Source organism: Toxorhynchites rutilus, chromosome 2 (genome assembly GCF_029784135.1).
Source record: "Toxorhynchites rutilus septentrionalis strain SRP chromosome 2, ASM2978413v1, whole genome shotgun sequence".
NCBI classification, from domain to species: Eukaryota; Metazoa; Arthropoda; class Insecta; order Diptera; family Culicidae; genus Toxorhynchites; species Toxorhynchites rutilus.
The window spans coordinates 250,442,876-250,462,927 of NC_073745.1; the positions used below are offsets into that span (position 1 = coordinate 250,442,876).

Genomic DNA, 20,052 nt, shown 5'->3' on the forward strand with positions numbered 1-20,052 from the left:
CTAAATTACTCGAGAATTAATCAAGCAAACGAAACCAAATTTTGCATGTGGAGGTTTTAGGATGCAATAAATATTTCTATGGTGGTTAGACACTCCTCCCGCTCTCTAAGGGTGGGCTGTCATACAAATAAAACACAAATTTCTGCATAACTCGAAAGCTAATCAAGCACAGTTTGGGACGTGATGGTTTTTGGGTATGAGAAATATTTCTATAATGGTATGACACCACTCCCTCCTCTGGAATGGAGAGGGGGTCCCATAAAAATATTACACATATTTCAACCAAAAATATTCTAGCCAAACATGACAATTGAAAATTTTCGAAAACTCTGAAGGAAAAAGGAAAAATTCGGAAAATTAAATTTCCATATATTAGTTCATTTGATGTTTGCGCTAGCGAAATTTATCTCTGTTCGAAACTGGAAATGGATCTTAATGTGATGAAACGCACTCCTATATCTTCTTCTATCTATACAAAAAAAAAGTATCGCCAGATGTGTTGATAAGAGCAAAACTCGGGGAAGAAATTGTCCGATTTAGGGCTGTCTTTATTCTATCATATTTTTAGTATAAAACATTTATTCCATGTAACGGAGAAACATGTTGGGCCTGATTCTCGAATACACTTCGAATACACTTCACGGTGGAAACGGAATGAAACGTATCCGCGATGACAACGGTACGGTGTCGACATCTGGATACGAAATTAGTTTCCCACTAAACTTATCTTTATAATATCAAATTATCTTCAGATTAAATTTTTGTATGAGATTATTAGATCACATGAAGAAAACAAAGTTTTCCACTCACATTAAATACCAGTTTGATACGAAGAAGTTAATTTTCATTCATGCTCTTTTATTTGAAAAGTGCTCATTCTGCCTGAAAACTTATTATTATCTTCGACACTTCACTAACTCGTAAAACGTAGTTCAATGGCGTGCCGTTTATTTCGTTTCCACCGCGAAGTTTATTCGAGAATCAGGCCCGTTATTTACAAGTGGTTGAAAAATCTTGAACGAGAATTGTGTCTGAAAATAATCTGATATTATAATGATGAGTTTTGTTAGAAATACTAGGAATTTTATAGTAAAAAGTAAATTCAACGGAGACGAATAGAAGATCAATCAATGAACAGTTCTGCGATTGGACTCATGAACTTGCTCATAGTAAGAAAACGTGAATGTTTGAAGGTATTGATAACAAAAAAAAATTTTTTTGGCTGGACGAAGTTTGCCGGGTCAGCTAGTTTTGAATAAAATTGTTTAAATATTATCTTTCATTATTTCAAAAAAAATATTTATGTATAGATAAGGGAGTTTATGTTAGTAAATTTTATAAACCTCACTTTTTATGTGTTTTTTTTTGACGTAGGACTACGTCTTTCATTTCTATACTGGGGTGTAAAATCAAAGTTTCGAAAACGAAAGCGTTACGCCGGAGACCGAGATTTTGAGCGTTAATAGCTCCTAAACAACTGAACGAAATGGAATGATAAACACTTCATTAGAACGATAAAATGTCTACGCGTTCTATACTTGTTACTTTTTGATCCAAAAACTTGTTTCAATAGTCTTAAAATTGCTTTCAAAACAGGCTATTGAAATCACCAATCGGTATATAAGCGAGCGCCGCTCGGAAATCCACTCAGTTCTAATTGAACAGCGATTGGAGCATGTTGTCGCTGTTGTGGTGAAGCTCTTCGTTTATCATGAAAGCGCGGATGAATGGTGTCACCAAGAGCCTGTTTGTGCACCTTAGGCCAGACATGAATCCATCAGGAGGATAGTGATGCCACAAACGGTTCCCCGGGAAGATCTCGAAGCAGCCGCTACACACACACACACATACACACGCGGAATTCTTTCCGTTTGGATGCCATTCGGCATCGAGAAAGATCCGGAAAATAATCTGCCAGTTCCTCTGGGAGTTTAAAAATACATTCGTGTGAATGAGTTTATTTGAATGTTTTCTATCCATGTAACACTGTGACCAAATATGTTTCAATCAAGTGCTATTAACAGATGGTTATCGAGTTAGCATTAACCACTGGTGGGCTTCCAGTATCGAGGAAAATGTGGAATTTCTAATCGTTACTGAAAATAATCTGCCAGTTCCTCTGGTAATTTAAAAATACATTCATGTGAAAGAGTTTATTTGAATGTTTTCTATCCATGTAACACTGTGACCAAATACATTAGGTTTTGTGATTTTTCAATCAATCGCAATTAGCAGGATAGCTTCTGAAGATTATTCTTCCCCATCAGTAGGATATTTTCGTGTCCAATATTGGATGCATAAAACCTTGTACCTCCAACGTAACGCTCTCGTTTTCGAAGTCCCCCAAATATTCATTTATTCATTCATTCAGCATGGATTCAGATTCAACTTCAAACAAAGGATCACTGAATCAACGATAGTCCTACGTCACCATTGCGGTTATACCATAGATATAACCCACTTTCTGTTTTTTCCTATTAATACAACTTTTGCGACTTAATCAGTTATCTAAGCTCTTAAGTATTTTTTTAATATACAAAGCATATACTAACAAAATTTTCTCCGCACTCAAACGGTTAAACTAACTATTTTTAATGAGAGAAGACTGTTATTGTTGATCATGTTGGGTAAGTTATATTTGGAGAGCTACGTACATCGATTCGCTGATACTGACCTCAATATGAAAGATTTTGAAGACTCTCTGAAGAAGCCTGAGAATGTTTACGTTAGTATCGATGCAGAAGAAGCTGTAAAAGGATTGGATGTAGCTAGGAAATTGATCTTTAGATCGATTTGCCATGACTTCTATATTGAACTGGTGAAACATAACTGCAGCCTTGACAAACCCTCAAAATTTCGTCAAGCTACCAAACCTTAATGACTTGATGCGCCAATTTCCGCAATTCGTGGAAATTTGTTATTACCTGTAATAGATAAGCCTTGGATAACGAATTCAGGGTACTCAAGTCGAATCTAATGGGGATAATATTTAGTCACTTAGATACAACTTGGTCCCAACCGTTGGATGTCAAAAGACGTAATGGAGAATTTTGGTATCCATTGCAAAGGTCGTTTGTAAGACATTTTTTGTTGACATTCATAAGCATGTGTTGAGCGAATATTTTTACAGTGTCAACTCTATTTTGAAATCGAAGAACCATGTATCGACTCAAGGAGGAGCGTCAAGGATCAAGTTGAAGGAAAATTTAAAGGCAAAGTTCCACAAAACCATGTTAAACCATGTGACAAACAAAAACAGAACCAAGTGTCAAAAAGTCAATTTTTGACAAAAAATTTGTTTTCGAGATGACAGTAGATCTCGACGTTTCATGCAATTTGTAAACATTTGTGATTTTTGGTTTTTCAAAAAACTCAAACTTTGACGGCTGTGCGACACTTGTAAATGAAGTCGGATTAAGCTGATATAAGAAAATAAAGCTTATTTTAGGACATCTTTGATAATTTATATCTCAAAAACTATGAGTCCTACCGAAATAGTATCTTAGAAAGAGTTATAGAGCATTGATGTCCAAACGTGAAAAAAAATATGCACAGAAAAAAAAATTGGATTTTTTTATGTACATAAAAAAACTTTAATTTTCAATATCTTAAATACATATTTTTAATTATTTCATACAAAATAGAAGTCATGTATAAAATTTAAAAAAAATATAGGAGGTTGTGTCCAAGATACGACCGCATTCTTGACGTAGAACTACGCTGTTATTTTATATAAGTCGCTTGTTTATACCTTCGGATATTATTCTATAATGCTGTGAAATTTTAGAAACAACTGCTTAGTAGAATAATCTCTGAAATGATTTTTTCATTGTAGAATCAGTTGACGATAATTGATTGATGATTCATTCTTGCCCTCGCAAAACAATCGTATGTCACAATTTATTTCATGTCAATTCATTGAAAATTTACCTCGAAGGCTATTCCGGTGGCCTTTTTTGAAATTGACATAGACTCGGCTACAGTCGATTATATACATGTTGCACCAGCACCATTATTCCATATCTCATAACTACATCAATATATCTTTGGCACCGCATGTAAACAACAACAGTGACAATGACAATGATTGCAAGTATCAAATATCATGCTACATGTTATTTAGTATTGTCTCAAAGGAATCGCACCTCTAGATATCGTTCGTACAAACTAAGCGTAAACTAAACGCCAAACAAGCGTTCACCATAGCATGCATACAGAGCCATACATTGGTGGCTTGAAACTACTAGCAATATAAACATTTCTCATCATTTTGCGCTATTCTCAAAAGAAACGCTTCTGTTAATATTACTGGCCTCGAAAAGAGTTGCATTACTTTCTCATGCTCGAGATAAGCGCAGCTGTCTCCCTTAGTGGAGGAAGTTTTGCTACTGGCAAGCAAAACCTAATCACATACAAAATTCCAGAACATTTACTTTCTTGATGACTAAACAAGATAAATAAACTCTTTTTGTTAATTACAATCTCGAAACAGTAGCAATGCTTCATTATGATCAATATTAGCGCAAATGCAATCCTAGTTGAAGGCAGTTTTGCGACTGGCACGCGAACCCAAATAACTTATAACATTCCAGTAAGATATTCAAGATGCTTAGTATTCCCAAATAATTTTTTTGGTGCACAACCTTAACGTCTGCTTCGCCATAACGTCAGTTTAATGCATTGATGCATTCTCAAAGGCACAAACGAAGCCCTTATGAAGACGGAAAGTAACCAATGTTAACTGCTTGGAAAAAGACCGAATAATGCCACACAGCTTGTACTCTGCTGTAACACCCATCGATGCGAATTCACTGATGAGTTTGTCACGAGCGACCGCCTTCACCACCAGCGGTGGGATCTTGATTTTGGTTGCTGCCTGGGCGTTTACATTTTCGACCGACGCGCCGAAATCGCCTACTTCGCTGTTGTTCGGTGCGGTATCACATTCGCGAAGGCTCGGTTCAGTGCGAGCACTATTCACTGCACCAACACCGCGTGCATCATTAGATGACGCTTACCTCGAAATTTTATTGCCCTTGGCAATGCGTTCGTTTTTTGCAGGGCTCGAGCCTGCCTTCCTCTTCTTCTTGCTCATCGCACACTACGCGAAGCGTCCAATTTATGACGCGGAAAGAAGAACACACGATACGAATAACGCGAAAAACGAACAGAAAAATCAAACGACGATTTCCAAGTTGTATTACCACTGGTGGGGTCCAATCTTAGATCGAAGCGCAGCGAAAGCAAAGTGAACTGGATTACTCAACAGTCCGATGCCGAATGAAAGTTTGCCTCAGCGAGATCCACTGTTTATACTCTAGGCAAGTATTCCACTTCATTCTTCTTCTTTTCCTTCACTTCACGGAGACTTTAAATCCTACGATTTCCCCTCCGTTGGTCGTCGATAAGTTGCTCGTTATTGATAGCTCTGTTCGGGAAAGCACTCAAATGGACAGAACAAATGTATAGGAAAATAGAAACACTTAAAGTTTTCATGAATTTTAACCATTTACTAACAAGGGGAGTCTAATGTATGGCATATTAAACAAATCTAACGGAATTTCCGATTCGTTTAGTATGTAAATCGCCAAAATCCGTTCGCGGCAAAAATAGTTATTAACGTTAACATTATTTCATAAAAACGTGACCTGTTTTCTGATTTGACACCCTTAATGAAAGACGTAGTTATACGTCAAAAATGGGTACAAGATGGTAAAACTATTTTTGATGAGCTTTGTGGAACATCGAATTTTGAATGATTTTTAAAAACTTTGGATTCGATTTGGCATCGAGTCAGACAGCTTTTAAAGTGTTGCCATATTGATTATAGCCCAACATTCCTGAATTACTGCCTTGAGACTGGAAATGTTGTCAAATTGTCATCCGTTTGCATAGACCATCTCGGCCAAGATTCTCCATAGGTTCTCTATGAGATTGCAATCGACTGTAAGCAGGTCATTCAAGAAGTAGAATGTCCCTCTCGGCAAACCGTGCCTTCGATTGCTCGGAAACGTGGATCTATGCATAATTCTGCTGAAAAAACGACATCCTCGGTAGCGTTATTCTCAATATGGCCAATCAAAACGTCCTCCAGTATTGGAAAATACTTTTCGGAGTTCATTCGGGTAAAAATGCAACAAATGAGAAACTTTCTGTGATAGGAAACGGCTCCCCACTCTGTCAAACTTCCGCCCCCAAAGTATGGCTTCGATATCACGGCATGCCGTTGACTTAAATTGTATCAATAGCAACTGTAACAGTCCGGACTATCCAAATTGAACTTTTTTCGCCGGAAAATACAACATTTCTCCATTCTAGTTTCCATTCCATGTATTGCCGGGCGAAAATGAGATGGTTCTGCTTATGGGTGGCGGTCAGTTTCGGCTTCGTTACTGAAACAACCGATTCTGCCTTAATGTATGAGCAGGACATCGTTTCCTGGTTGCTTCGTGTCTTATTCGACCTTTAAGACGCAAAGTAACTTTGGTGTTCCCATTTGTTGGTCGTTATATCCCATGCCATGCGGCTAAACGTATGTCTCGGGAAAACGAAACGACGTTTGAATGTTTATATCCACCGATTCCGCCTTGTGTGTGTGATTGTGACGCACGTCCTTTCAATAATAGTAACTTAAATATACACTACAGCAAATAAGTATCCCGATAGAATGAACATTCCTAGTTGTTTTGTAAGTGTTTCAAGTTTTGACGTAGGACTACGTCTTTCATTTCTATATCGGGGTGTAAAATCAAAGTTTCGAAAACGAAAGCGTTACGCCGGAGACCGAGATTTTGAGCGTTAATAGCACCTAAACAACTGAACGAAATGGTATGATAAACACTTCATTCGAAAGATAAAATGTCTACGCGTTCTATACTTGTTACTTTCTGATCCAAAAACTTGTTTCAATAGTCTTAAAACTGCTTTCAAAACAGGCTACTGAAATCACCAATCGGTATATAAGCGAGCGCCGCTCGGAAATCCACTCAGTTCAAATTGAACAGCGATTGGAGCATGTTGTCGCTGTTGTGGTGAAGCTCTTCGTTTATCATGAAAGCGCGAATGAACGGTGTCACCAAGAGCCTGTTTGTGCACCTTAGGCCAGAAGGGAATCCATCAGGAGGAGAGTGATGCCACAAACGGTTCCCCGGGAAGATCTCGAAGCAGCCGCTACACACACACACACACACAATCATACACGCGCGGAATTCTTTCCGTTTGGATGCCATTCAGCATCGAGAAAGATCCGGAAAATAATCTACCAGTTCCTCTGGGAATTTAAAATTACATTCATGTGAAAGAGTTTATTTGAATGTTTTCTATCCATGTAACACTGTGACCAAATATGTTTCAATCAAGTGCTATTAACAGATGGTTATCGAGTTTGCATAAACCACTGGTGGGCTTCCAGTATCGAGGAAAATGTGGAAATATCTAATCGTTACTGAAAATAATCTGCCAGTTCCTCTGGGAATTTGAAATTACATTCATGTGAAAGAGTTTATTTTAATGTTTTCTATTCATGTAACACTGTGACCAAATACATTTGGTTTTGTGATTTTTCAATCAATCGCAATTAACAGGATAGTTTCTGAAGATTATTCTTCCCCATCAGTAGGATATTTCCGTATCCAATATTGGATGCATAAAACCTTGTGCCTTCAACGTAACGCTCTCGTTTTCGAAGTTCTCCAAATATTCATTCATTCAGAATGAATTCAGATTCAACTTCAAACAAATGATCTCTAAATCAACGATTGTCCTACGTCACCCTTGCGGTTATACCATAGATATAACCCATTTCCTGTTTTTTATTTTCAAGTGCGGCTAAACGAATGTCTATCACTGTATTAACAACCATTTTTAGTTACAAATTATGAATTCTGATGTAATTTAAAATAAAAATGCTTTTATCAATCTCCTTCTAAATGCAGCCATTCTCGAGATATTTGAAAAAACATTTCTAATTTATTGACTTTTTCAATTTTTTTTTCTAAATTTATATATGTATTTTAAATTGTTTTTTTTTATTTTTTTCGTATAAAAAAGAAGTCCTGTAAAAAATGTAAAAAATTAGTCCAAGATGGTAAAACTATTTTTGACGAACTTTGTGAAACATCGATATTTTATGAATTTTTGTATGTTAACAATCATTTTTAGGCACAAATTATGAATCCTGATGTGATTTAAAACAAATTTTCTAACAGGACTTTTATTTTATACGAAACAATTTAAAAACATTTGAAAAATACATATACAAATTCATTAAAAAATTAAAATTGAAAAAAAAATTAGAAATGTTTCGAATGAAACGTGCCGTATCGGTTGCGTTACGTGCTGAATAGTATAATATCACCTTTAGAATAGGACTGGATAGCGGATTTTAATTTGGAAATATTGGAATTTATCGTCTAGTTTCTTGGTAGAAATTCACAGTCAACATCAGATTGTCAACTTCGTAAACATATTAAAAAATATTTCAAATGAAATTCAAGAAAGAAACTTCAAAGAAAGGTGGGGTAATTGATAACAATTATTTAAAAGCGAGAATGTGTGTCCATTTCACAACAATATTTGAACATGTTAAATCATTACAATGTAGATAACCTAATAGAATGTATATAGTTTAAGAGTGGATATGTTAAATATATAATGAATATGTACAGGAAACTTTCCAGCACATGTTTTCTACCTACAAAAACAATACCAAGAATCGATTTCCAGTAACCTTTTAAAGGTGATAAGGAACGAGTCAAACGCATGCTGGAGTTCCAGAGAAAACCTAAACGTTTCAAAGGGAAACTAATCATTGAGATTGATTGTGAAATTATATGAACTGAACATTCGTTGAAGGAATATTAATGTTCAGAAGACTCAAGCAAGAAATCCCAAAATAGTCTTGAACATATTATTTCATGACGATGTCATCAACCTTCTTCGATTCATCAGCGAGATGTTGATGACGAAAAGCTAAAATATTAAAATTGTTGTAAATCACGCTATCTTCGAAATAAAAAATCCTCGATCATACTTTGTTCAGCACGAAAGAGCAGCCCAAAATATCCGCTGCTTTTCTTCGCAATCCAACCGGAAGCTAACATTTCCGGTACGACAGACATTCCAAACTGCAGCAGGAAGCCCAGCAATTTGATGCTCCGTGTAGTTTTCGGTACAGTACAGTGCTGGTTGAGAAACTCCGTTGAAACCGTTTTCCCTTGTATCACACCGAAGAAACATTTCAGCCGGAAGTCGAGTATCACTCCAGCTGATGAACTAAGACAAGGGAAGGAAACTGTAGATCCATCTGCCTCACCGAACTATGCTCGAGTTGACCCAATTCTGCTTCTGTGGTCGGAAAACTACAGCAATACAGAATTTGGCGGTGAGAAAATCAGTAATATCAATTACGTGAATATATCTCCATTTGCAGACAAATCCTCTCGGGTCTCAAACTTATAGTTTCTCGCCATTCCCAACAGCAATCTGACTTGTTCTTGCTTCGTTTTATATACGCTTTTTAGCTCTCAAACTTTTCCTTCTGCAAGAGAAAATGAACACAGATGGAAGAAAAAAAATCTTGTTTCAAATGAAAATGTTTGAGTGCTTGCAAGCTCGGTCTGACTTTCGAAGCCTGATGTTCGTTAGAGGCGCTCTACTGGAGAAGAAACAAAAACTGATAGTAGCCGTAATTGCATTCACCCCAAGGTTGAGAAAATCATCACGTGGCAATTCATTTTAATGCTCATTTATATTAATTTGCTCCGCTGAGTGAAATGAATTCTAGAGCGAGAAAAGTTGCAGTGCCCCTCACGCCACACTCAGAAGGGTACAAGGGTCGGTTGTTAATGGGCTTAGGAATTTTAAGCTGTACATAAATTATCATCTTACCAGTCATTTGCACTCTTTATTGTATGTTTTGTTCAGCGAAGTTGAAGCAATTCGGCAACATAACGAATTCCGTTGCTGGTCGAACGTCGACGTTACGACTAAAGAACAAAGTTGCATCGTAAGCACCTAGTAATTTATGTAATGAGAACATCGCTTCGGAACGTAGCCTGGAAAAATTGGAACGAAAGCAACCGGATATTTGTTTTTTTCTACGCCCTAGAACCAATCGAAACATTTCCACATTCGCTAACGGAGGAAAACATTCCCGAACATAATCGATGCATTCGATGCAAAGTCGATCCTTCGCCTGAAGCAAATTCAATACCATACGCAAAGTCAATTAAAGTCGTGCGATGAAACGATAAAACATTGGAATTTCAATTATGCCGTACCGGATCACAAAATCGCCCATTTCAGCACGAGATTACTCGAAATGCGAATTGCTACCGAGGCTTCTCGGTTGTTCGTCCGCATACTGCCCAACCAATCATTCCGTCCACAGTCTCTCGGTGGTGAAATGAATTTCAATAATGCACGCTCCAGTGAAGGACAGGATTTCCTCATCAAGTGCTGTGATGCAATCAAACGCCACCTGTCACAAAGTTATACATGCATTCAATTCCAAATAGTATAGAATCCAGCAGCAGCACTACTGATGGAAACGATTTCCAGACCGGCAGAGCGGCGAATGGTAGGAGTCACGTTTGTTGGGTAAAAAAAAGCAAACCGAGACTAAGCGAGAGAAACAGACCTGGTAGTGAAGCATCGGCACAAACAGCATAGGTACGAATCCTTTCTGACCAGCATGAATCTAATGCTGAAAAAGTTTTGAGTCCAACCACCCTCAAAGTGACAAATGATTTCGATGCTTTAGCATCAGAGTTCGTAATCGTTAGTTTTGCGAACGTTAAATGGATTTGGGGAATGCATTCGTATATTTTGCATCAGATTATTTTTTTTAGACTTCTACTTGATCGTTGGTATTTCATAGGCCTTCTTCTTCTTGAATGGCGTTAACGTTCCCTGTGGAACTTTTGCCGTCTCAACGTATGCATTAACTAGCGTCATTTATTAATAATTAGTTCAGATTTCTTAACCCAAATAACACGCCTTAAATATATTCCGAGGGGCAAGCTCTAGAATACGGGTAACCACAGTGCAAGTCGAAAGAAATTTCTTTGACGAAAAAATCCCCCGGCCAGAACGGGGATCGAACCCGAACACCCGGCATGATAATGTGAGACGCTAACCACTCGGCCACGGGTGCACATTTCATAGGCCTAAAGAAGCCTAAATATATTGTACCAAAAACGCACTAGATAGCACATGATAAAGGGTGTGTCACATCAAATTGCATCACGGAAAAAACGCTGTAGAAATTTAATTTTTTGGAATTATATCTTCAGCTTTCGCTTATAATCAGATAAGAGTGTATAGATCACGTTGGTCATGCTTCACTGTCAATTTTTCGTAAATTTGGAAAAATGTCGTCGAACGAAAAAGAGCGTCGTGAATTAATCCTGCGCACTCATTTCGAGAATCCGGAGTTGTCACATCGGGACATCGATAAGATGCTGGCAATCGTCTGGGTCAGCAGAGTACTAAAACGATACTTCGAGAACCTAACCATCGACCGGAAGGTGAAGAACGGCAAAAATGGATGCTCCGTCAGTGAAAAAGATCACAAGCGCGTAGTTAAGCAATTTAGACGTGATCCGAGAAGTTCGGTCCGGGATGTCGCCAATAAGCTGAATTTGTCAAGTTCATTCGTCCAGCGGACCAAGCAGTGGGAGGGCCTGCGTACATACAAGGTTCAGAAGGCTCCTAACCGCGACGAAAGGCAAAACATGGTGGAGAAGACGCGAGCCCGGAAGCTGTACACAGAAATGCTAACGAAGCCGCATTGCCTGGTAATGGACGACGAAACCTACGTCAAAGCGGACTTTCGTCAGCTGCCGGGCCTGTTGTTCTTCTCCGCAGAGGACAAATTCAGCGTTCCGGAGGAGATTCGCAAGCAGAAACTATCCAAGTTTGCCAAAAAGTACATGGTGTGGCAAGCGATCTGCTCTTGCGGAAAGCGGAGCGCCCCCTTTGTGATGACCGGCACGGTAAACGGGCAGGTTTACCTTAAGGAGTGCCTACAGAAGCGCTTACTACCACTATTGAAGCAGCACGAGGGCCCGACCATCTTCTGGCCGGATCTCGCTTCGTGCCACTATTCAAAGGACGTGTTGGAGTGGTACGAAGCCAACGGGGTCACCTTGGTGCCAAAGGAAATGAACCCGCCCAACGCGCCGGAGCTTCGCCCAATAGAGAAATATTGGGCGATTATGAAGCAGGCCCTCCGGAAGAACCCAGAAGTTGTCAAATCGGAGACGGACTTCAAGAGAAAACGGATTTCTGTTCAAAAAAAAACTACAACCTGACGTTGTACAGAACCTCATGGACGGGGTAAAGAGGAAGGTGCGAGCATACGGGCTTGGGCTCGAAGTATGAATAAAAAGAAAATGCCAAAAGTTGTTTAATAGTTTTTATCTTACTGTCTAAAATTTTCAAAAGGATCGGTCTACTGGGCGAATTCCTACAGCGTTTTTTCCGTGATACAATTTGATGTGACACACCCTTTAGAAGCAGTTCACTCTAACTGTACACATATCGGTGATTGGAATTCTAAATGATCAACAACGGTTATGTTCCTACATGCATCAATTGGTATGAGAAACAATATCAGGATCATACTCAGGGGCAGAGAGGACAACCATTGGAAAAATTTTAGGACGCATAAATCTAAAGAACAACTATATCTTTATTGAATAATTATGCGACGAGATCTGGAATTTGAATCTGGACTGGGCTTACCAAATTGTTCAGGAATAAAACACGGGGCACGTGAACAAAAAAAATGTAAGGGGTGTATCTAGGACACGACCGCATATTTTCGAGGAGAACCACGCTATTATATTATGCAATCCACTTGTTTACCACTTCGAATATTATTTTAGAATGCATCGAAATTTTTGTAATAGATTATGTTCTTCGTTACAAATAAATTTGATGAACGTCCTTTTACGTTTGATATGATACCTAGGACTACCAAAATATGTGAACGGAAGAATTGTCAAACGATCATTGTATTTTACATTTCCCTCTGAAATATTGCACATCTCATGTTTACGTAGTTCTCGAACCACGAAAGTTCATTCACCTCTAGTATCTGAAATGACGATTTTCTCAGGTTTCTCAGTTTAAAATTACGTTCTAGGGAAACATATTCCAGTCTGCACAACGACAATCGAGTACAAAAGTACTCAACACCAAAAAAATACCCCCGATTTGCATGTATTTGCAAAGCGGATTCCCGAGGCATATTCGGGGGAAAACCCCCGCGACTTGCATGTTTTGACAAAGCAGATTCCCCCAGGCACAATGATTTTTAGGTCCGCGTTAGAGAAACACAGCTCGGTGGAAACAAAAATACCCCGACCAGGGTTGCCATAATAAAATCTGTGTTTTGTTCTCAAAAAATTTTTCTTTCTGTATTTTTGCTCAGAAAGAAATCAGAAAATCGATTGCATGTTATAAGCAATCGAAATACGGGTAGGGTTAGAACAAATGTATGGGAGTAAAGGAAGTTCTTCCAGTTTTCATGAACTTAAACCGTTTAGAGATTAGCGAATTGTAATGTATAACATGTCAAACAAATCTTAGAGAATTTCCAATTCGATTGGTATGCAAATCATGAGAATTCGTTCACAGTGAAAATAATTATTAACGTTAACTCTATTTCATAAAAACGTGACCTGTTTTCTGATTTGGCACCCTGCCTGAAAGACGTAGTTCTACGTCAAAAAATATATTGACTTTTGACGTAGGACTACGTCTTTCATCTATACTGGGGAGTATATTAAAAGATTCGAAAACGAAAGCGTTACGTCGATATATTGAGCGTTAATAGCTCCTAAACAACTGAACGAAATGGTATGATAAGCACTTCATTCGAAAGATAAAATGTCTACGCGTTATATGCTTGTTACTTTTTGTTCCAAAAACTTGTTTCAATAGCCATAAAATTGCTTCCAAAACAAGCTATTGAAATCACACCAATCGGTATATAAACGAGTGCCGCTCTGAAATCCACTCAGTTCTGATTGCACAACTAGTGATGTCTAAATTTTTCATTTATTCGATTATCGTTTAACCATTGGGGCATTTTTTGATATTCGATTCATTCGAATAATCTTTCAATATTCGATCAATCGAGCGAATATTTATTTCTTGTAATAATCACGTATCGCGTTGTCATTCTGGTCGTTTGGTCTATCGGGTTGTCGATGTTAGATGTTTGAATAAAAAAAAATGTTGGATAAAAAAATTATATAGCCTAATTCTTAACCTAAAAACGCGTTAACCTTAAAGAAGATTCCTTCTTTCATTAAGTGCGATTACAATGACAATTATTCAATGTATTTATCTCTTGATTTTCAATTATTCGATACAAAATTACTCGATTAAAATTTCAGATATTCGATTATTTGAATTAATCGAACGATTAACCGACGTCTCTATGCGCAACGATTGAGGTACGATCGCTGGAATGGATGGATGTTTCCCTAACACAGACTTCAAAACCATGGATCCAGGGGAAAACGGCAGTGCAAATTAGATGCAAGCAGCGGGAGCTTTTGTTCTCGCTTGCGTTTCTGGAAATCGGAATGTTTCCCTAAGACAGATTTCAAATCCATGGAGCCTGAGGAAATCGCCATAGCAAATTAGATGCAAGCAGCGGGAACTTTTGTTCTCGCTTGCTTTTCTGGAAATCGGAATGTTCCCCTAACCCAGACTTGAAAACACTGGCGCCGGGGGAAATTGGCATAGCAAATTAGATATTAGCAGCGGGTACTTTTTTACTCGCTTGCGTTTCTACAAATCTGAATGTTTTCCTAACACAGACTTCAAAACCATGGAGCCAGGGGAAATCGGCATAGCAAATTAGATGCAAGCAGTGGGAACTTTTGTTTTCGCTTGCGTTTCTGGAGATCGGAATGTTCCCCTAACACAGACTTGAAAACCATGGCGCCGGGGGAAATTGGCATAGCAAATTAGATATTAGCAGCGGGTACTTTTTTACTCGTATGCGTTTCTACAAATCGGAATGTTTTCCTAACACAGACTGCAAAACCATGGAGCCAGGGGAAATCGCCATAGCAAATTAGATGCAAGCAGCGGGATCTTTTGTTCTCGCGTGCGTTTCTGAAAATCAGAATGTTTGCCTAACCCAAGGAGCCTGAGGAAATCGGCATTGCAAAATAGCTGTGGGTACTTTAAGGGGGCTTTACACGCAACGATACGTTGTAGCAATTTATCGTAACGATCAGATTGTTACAATTTATCGTTGTGTGTAAACGGGAGATTGTAGCGATTTATTGGGATTGGAGTTGGAGTGGATGGTTGATGCCGGCCGGCATCAATTTCTGGGAATCGTAACGACATGTGGAACGTGTAAACAGTTGCACCAATTCATCGCTACGATTTCACTCAGTGTCCATTCTGTTTTTGCGCTGAGGTGTTTGTATTGTAGGGTTGTTTCGTGAGTGTTGTAGGTAATCATGGCAGAAAATGCAAGTAAACAAATACCTCGTGAGTTCTTAATTGAATTTATAGAACTTTATAGAAGTTTTACCTGTTTGTGGCTCGTTAAGAGCAAAGAATACTCCGGCAGGAACAAAAAAGACTTAGCTTATATTGAGCTAGTTAAAAAGTTCAAGGAGTTTGATCCGTCGGCAGATAGGAACACTGTCGTAAAAAAAATTAACGCGTTGCGTACGGTTTACAAGAAAGAACTTTCGAAAGTTAAGAGTTCGGAGAAATCTGGGGCTGGTGCGGATGATATATACAAACCTAGTTTGTGGTATTTCGACCTTCTTCATTTCTTGAACGACCAGGACTTTGCAAGACCTAGTAGAAACACAATGAGTGATGTGGATGCAGTAACACAGCAAGACGTAAGTAAGGCTAAGGGGTCGATGTAGGGTGACATTTGACAAGAAATCGTTACAATTTAGCGTAGCGTGTAAACAGTGCTCTACTCTTTCGATTTGTTGGAGCGATAAATCGTTCAATGAATTGTTACGAGTTATCGTTGCGTGTAAAGCCCCCTTTAGTACTCGCTTGCATTTTTGCAAACCGGAATGTGTAAGGTAAATGATTTTGGTTTATCCAGTCGAAAATATGATCATGGTTTGACCACTTTTTTGAATGCTCTAATTCAGCGCACCTGTGTCAAATCAGGTATTCGAATGTTTCAAAATATATAAATAAAATTGTCTTTTCATGAATTACATTAGTTTTATAGTATACTTTTACGGATTCACATGTTTTAAAGGGTTATAAAATCCACCTTCTGTTGATGTCAATGCGCCCCTTATTTGAGCTAACTTTCAATCGATCACCAGATGATTATTTCGCACGTATTCAGACCTTTTCTGGGTTATAACACTTAAAAATATCGTAAACATCATGCTTGCATACCATTTGTATCAGATTTACATAGCTAAACCCCGTAATTAATGCATTCAGATGACTTCAATTCTGATCATGAGTTGTCCGATTCACTAATATTGTTTTATCCACATGATTTCTTTGGCAACCGCTTGGCGCGGTTGTTTATGGTGTCCTTCGCGCATAGCAGTGATAATGTTTCTCTGCGTTGAGTGTGTTGATGTGAACACTTTTAAAATGCCCAAGAAAAGGCAAATTCTGAAAAAGTCCGAATTACGAATGGATCAATATGATGACAGTAAACTCAAACAATGATAAATGCAACATCTACTTGAAAAATCGATTTTTTTGACGTAGAACTACGTCTTTCATTAAGGGTGCCGAATCAGAAAACAGGTCACGTTTTTATGAAATAAAGTTAACGTTAATAACTATTTTTGCCGCGAACGGATTTTGGCATTTTACATACCAAACGAATCGGAAATTCCCTAAGATTCGTTTGATATGCTATAAATTACAATCCTCTGTTGTGTAAATGGTTAAAATTCATGAAAAGTATAAGCATGTCCATTTTCCCATTCATTTGTTCTGCTAATTTGTGAACTTTTCTACCCGTGCCGTCGAAAACGAGCAACTTATCGACGAGCAACGAAGGAGAAATCGCAAGATATGAAATCTCCGTGAACAAAGGAAAAAACGAAGAACGAAGAGGAATGTTTGCCTAGCGTATAAACAGTGGTTGTCGCTGAGGCAAGCTTTCAGTATCGTTCTAGATGCGAGACAATGAACATCGCTTGTTCTACCTTGTATTGCGCAATCACATGTGTTCGTTTCGGATTGAGCTGTGGATGCGACCAAATTACTCACGTGCTGATATCTCTGGCATTGCAATCATTGCATCAAACTGACGCCATTGCATTAATGCTTTGGGCTACACAATTGTGTGGGGAATCAGCAAGCTAGGCTATCGTCGGCTCACCAAGAAAATAAATGTTCTGTAATTTTGCCTGTGATTTGGCTAATTTAATCTAGACCGGCAATGTTAACAGAAAAGGCTTTTTTCTAGACCAGTATTATTAACAGAAGCGTTTCTTTTGAGAATGATGAAATGATGCAAAATGATGAGAAGTGTTTATATTTCTAGTAGCTTCAAGCCACCAATGTATGGCTCTGTATGCATGCTATGGCGAACGTTTGGTTTACGTTGTACGAACTATGCCTAAAGATGCGATTCTACTGAGGCAATACTAAATAAAATGTAGCATGGTATTTGATACCATGCTACATGATATTGTCATTGTTGTTGTTTTCATGCGATGTCAAAGATAATTGATGTAGTTACGAGATGTAGAATAATGGTGCTGATGCAACAAGTATATAATCGTTGTAACCGAGTGTATGTCAATTGCGAAAAAGGCCACCGGAATAGCGTTCGAGGTAAATTTTCAATGATTGACATGAAACTAATTGCGACACACGATCAGCTAGTAAATTGTTCTACGAGGGCAAGAATGAATCATCAATCAGGGCGATCAAACCATTCTACTAAACAGTTATTTCTAAAATTACATAGCATAATATCCGAAGTTATAAACAAGCGACTTATATAAAATAACAGCGTAGTTCTACGTCAACAATGCGGTTGTATCTTGGCACAAACTCCTATAATTTTTCATTCAAAAATAGTGATTTCTAAAACCGGACAAACCATGATCATTTTTTGGACAAACAAATAATTTTTCTTTGAAGAAAATCGTTGAAAAACAGAAAAATTTGAATCATTTCAACGCATTATGGAAGTATTAGCAACTAGATACTTGGGGCTTTTCAACAAACCCAAACTCATATTGGTTATATGTGATTTTCATGAAGAAACATCGATTTGAATTTACTAGTTGCGTGAAAACACCCTAAATTGGACAAACCAAGACCATTTACCATATTCCTAATATAGATTCTGAAACCAAGAAGTCGGGAAAATCGGCATTGCAGATGCTTTCAAGTCGGCAATACTTTTGTACCCCCAAGCATTTTTACACTCCGGAATTCGTTTTTCTATCATGCTCTACAAAAGCGGGTACAAATGCAACGCTTTGGCTCGATTATTCAAGACTGCATTGGAAGATATCTCTTCATGTCGCCAGCTCACTGAACTTCTACGCATACCGTTTGACGATTAGGCAAAATGTTGATAACTATTTGCTGCGATAACTACTACTATAATGCATGAATTGGCTTGAATTGGGATTTGTTTGCAATTGAATTCGTAAATAGTTTCATTCATTCACTAGTTTAATCAATAATTCAATAAATACACACAAAAGATAGCTCTGCGCAGCGGCGATATCGTACTCAATGAGGAACATCCGAGGTGGGCTTATTGCTAATTGAAGAAATACAATTGATTACTAAGCCGAAGGCAGTCCTACGTCAATCTTGTGGTTATATCATAGGTATAACCCATTCATAGTTTTTAATATTTTTGAAGAATTTTACTTAGTGAATAAATCCGAGAATAAATCCAATCAATCAAACATTCTTAGTTGTACCCGCTTAGCTCCCTATAACGAAATAATATTGAGATGGTGAAGAGACTTTCGAAGAAGATTATCATTATCTTTACTTAACTTATCTTTATCATAAAATTTGTCAAATTTCAGATCAAAGTTCTTTTGACAATTATCATAGCAATTATAACATGGCCTCTTTGCTGTCCAAATATTGATCATCATAGAAAAATCCTTTCGACTGATGTCGATACTACCAGGAAAACACAAAATGTGAGCAGTAAGCTTCACGAATTCCTCACAGTCTAGAAATTTGTTTTCTCTTTCTGTTATGCACTACGATTCCCTAATTCATGAATGGTATAAGCTAACAAAAAATAGTAGCATGCTTATTTTCTCACACATTTGTTCATTAAATTTCTGTGCTTACCTGTCGGTGCTTTCTATACAGAGGAACGAGTGGAGTCGTTAAGGTGACCGTACACTGTTTGTCCGGAAGTCAAATTTTTGCCACTTTTTGACAGATAAAATTTGTACAAACATTACTTTGTTTGCCACTCTTCAATAATCAACAGTGACAAACAATGTCAAACATCGAATATGGAAAACATTGGACCGTTTATAACTTATTGGGTATAAATAAGCTATTCATGATTTCTAGTACTCATTCTCGCTCAAACTAGCAAGCAGTCGGCAGTTCCTCAGATGTCACACATATCGGTTTTGCTCGATATGAAATTCAAGGGACAAAATCATTTCGGAGGATCGAAAAATAGTTGTGGCTAGGACACGACCGCATTTTCGACGTACTACTACTGAATTATATTATTCAATCCGCTTGCTAATTACTTCGGATATTATTTTGAAATGCATCGAAATTTTTAAAATAACTTTTTAGTTTTTGACGTAGGACTACGTCTAACCGGAAGATATAGGGGGTGAAATGGAAATCTAGGCACTGAACAAATAGGAAAAAATGCAAGATTTGGAACGCTTATAACTCGAGCATTTCTCAATAGATCGCAAAGGTTTTTGCATCAATTGATAGGAAATATATCTACGCATCTATCATAACGAATAACATTTCGTTTTTCTTGAGATAAATAATTGAATAATTGTGAAATATCAAGCATTGTCAAAATGCACTATGTGCCCATTT

At 37.8% G+C, this 20,052-nt stretch overlaps 1 protein-coding gene and 1 pseudogene across 1 annotated transcript in view; one reads left to right on the forward strand and one right to left on the reverse strand.

Annotated features, from left to right (window-relative positions):
* Window positions 1-20,052, reverse strand: part of LOC129766805 (uncharacterized) — a 57,827-nt gene that overhangs the window by 10,446 nt on the left and 27,329 nt on the right. The gene's annotated exons all lie outside the window — the stretch shown is intronic.
* LOC129772391 (U4 spliceosomal RNA) lies at window positions 18,713-18,887 on the forward strand (annotated as a pseudogene).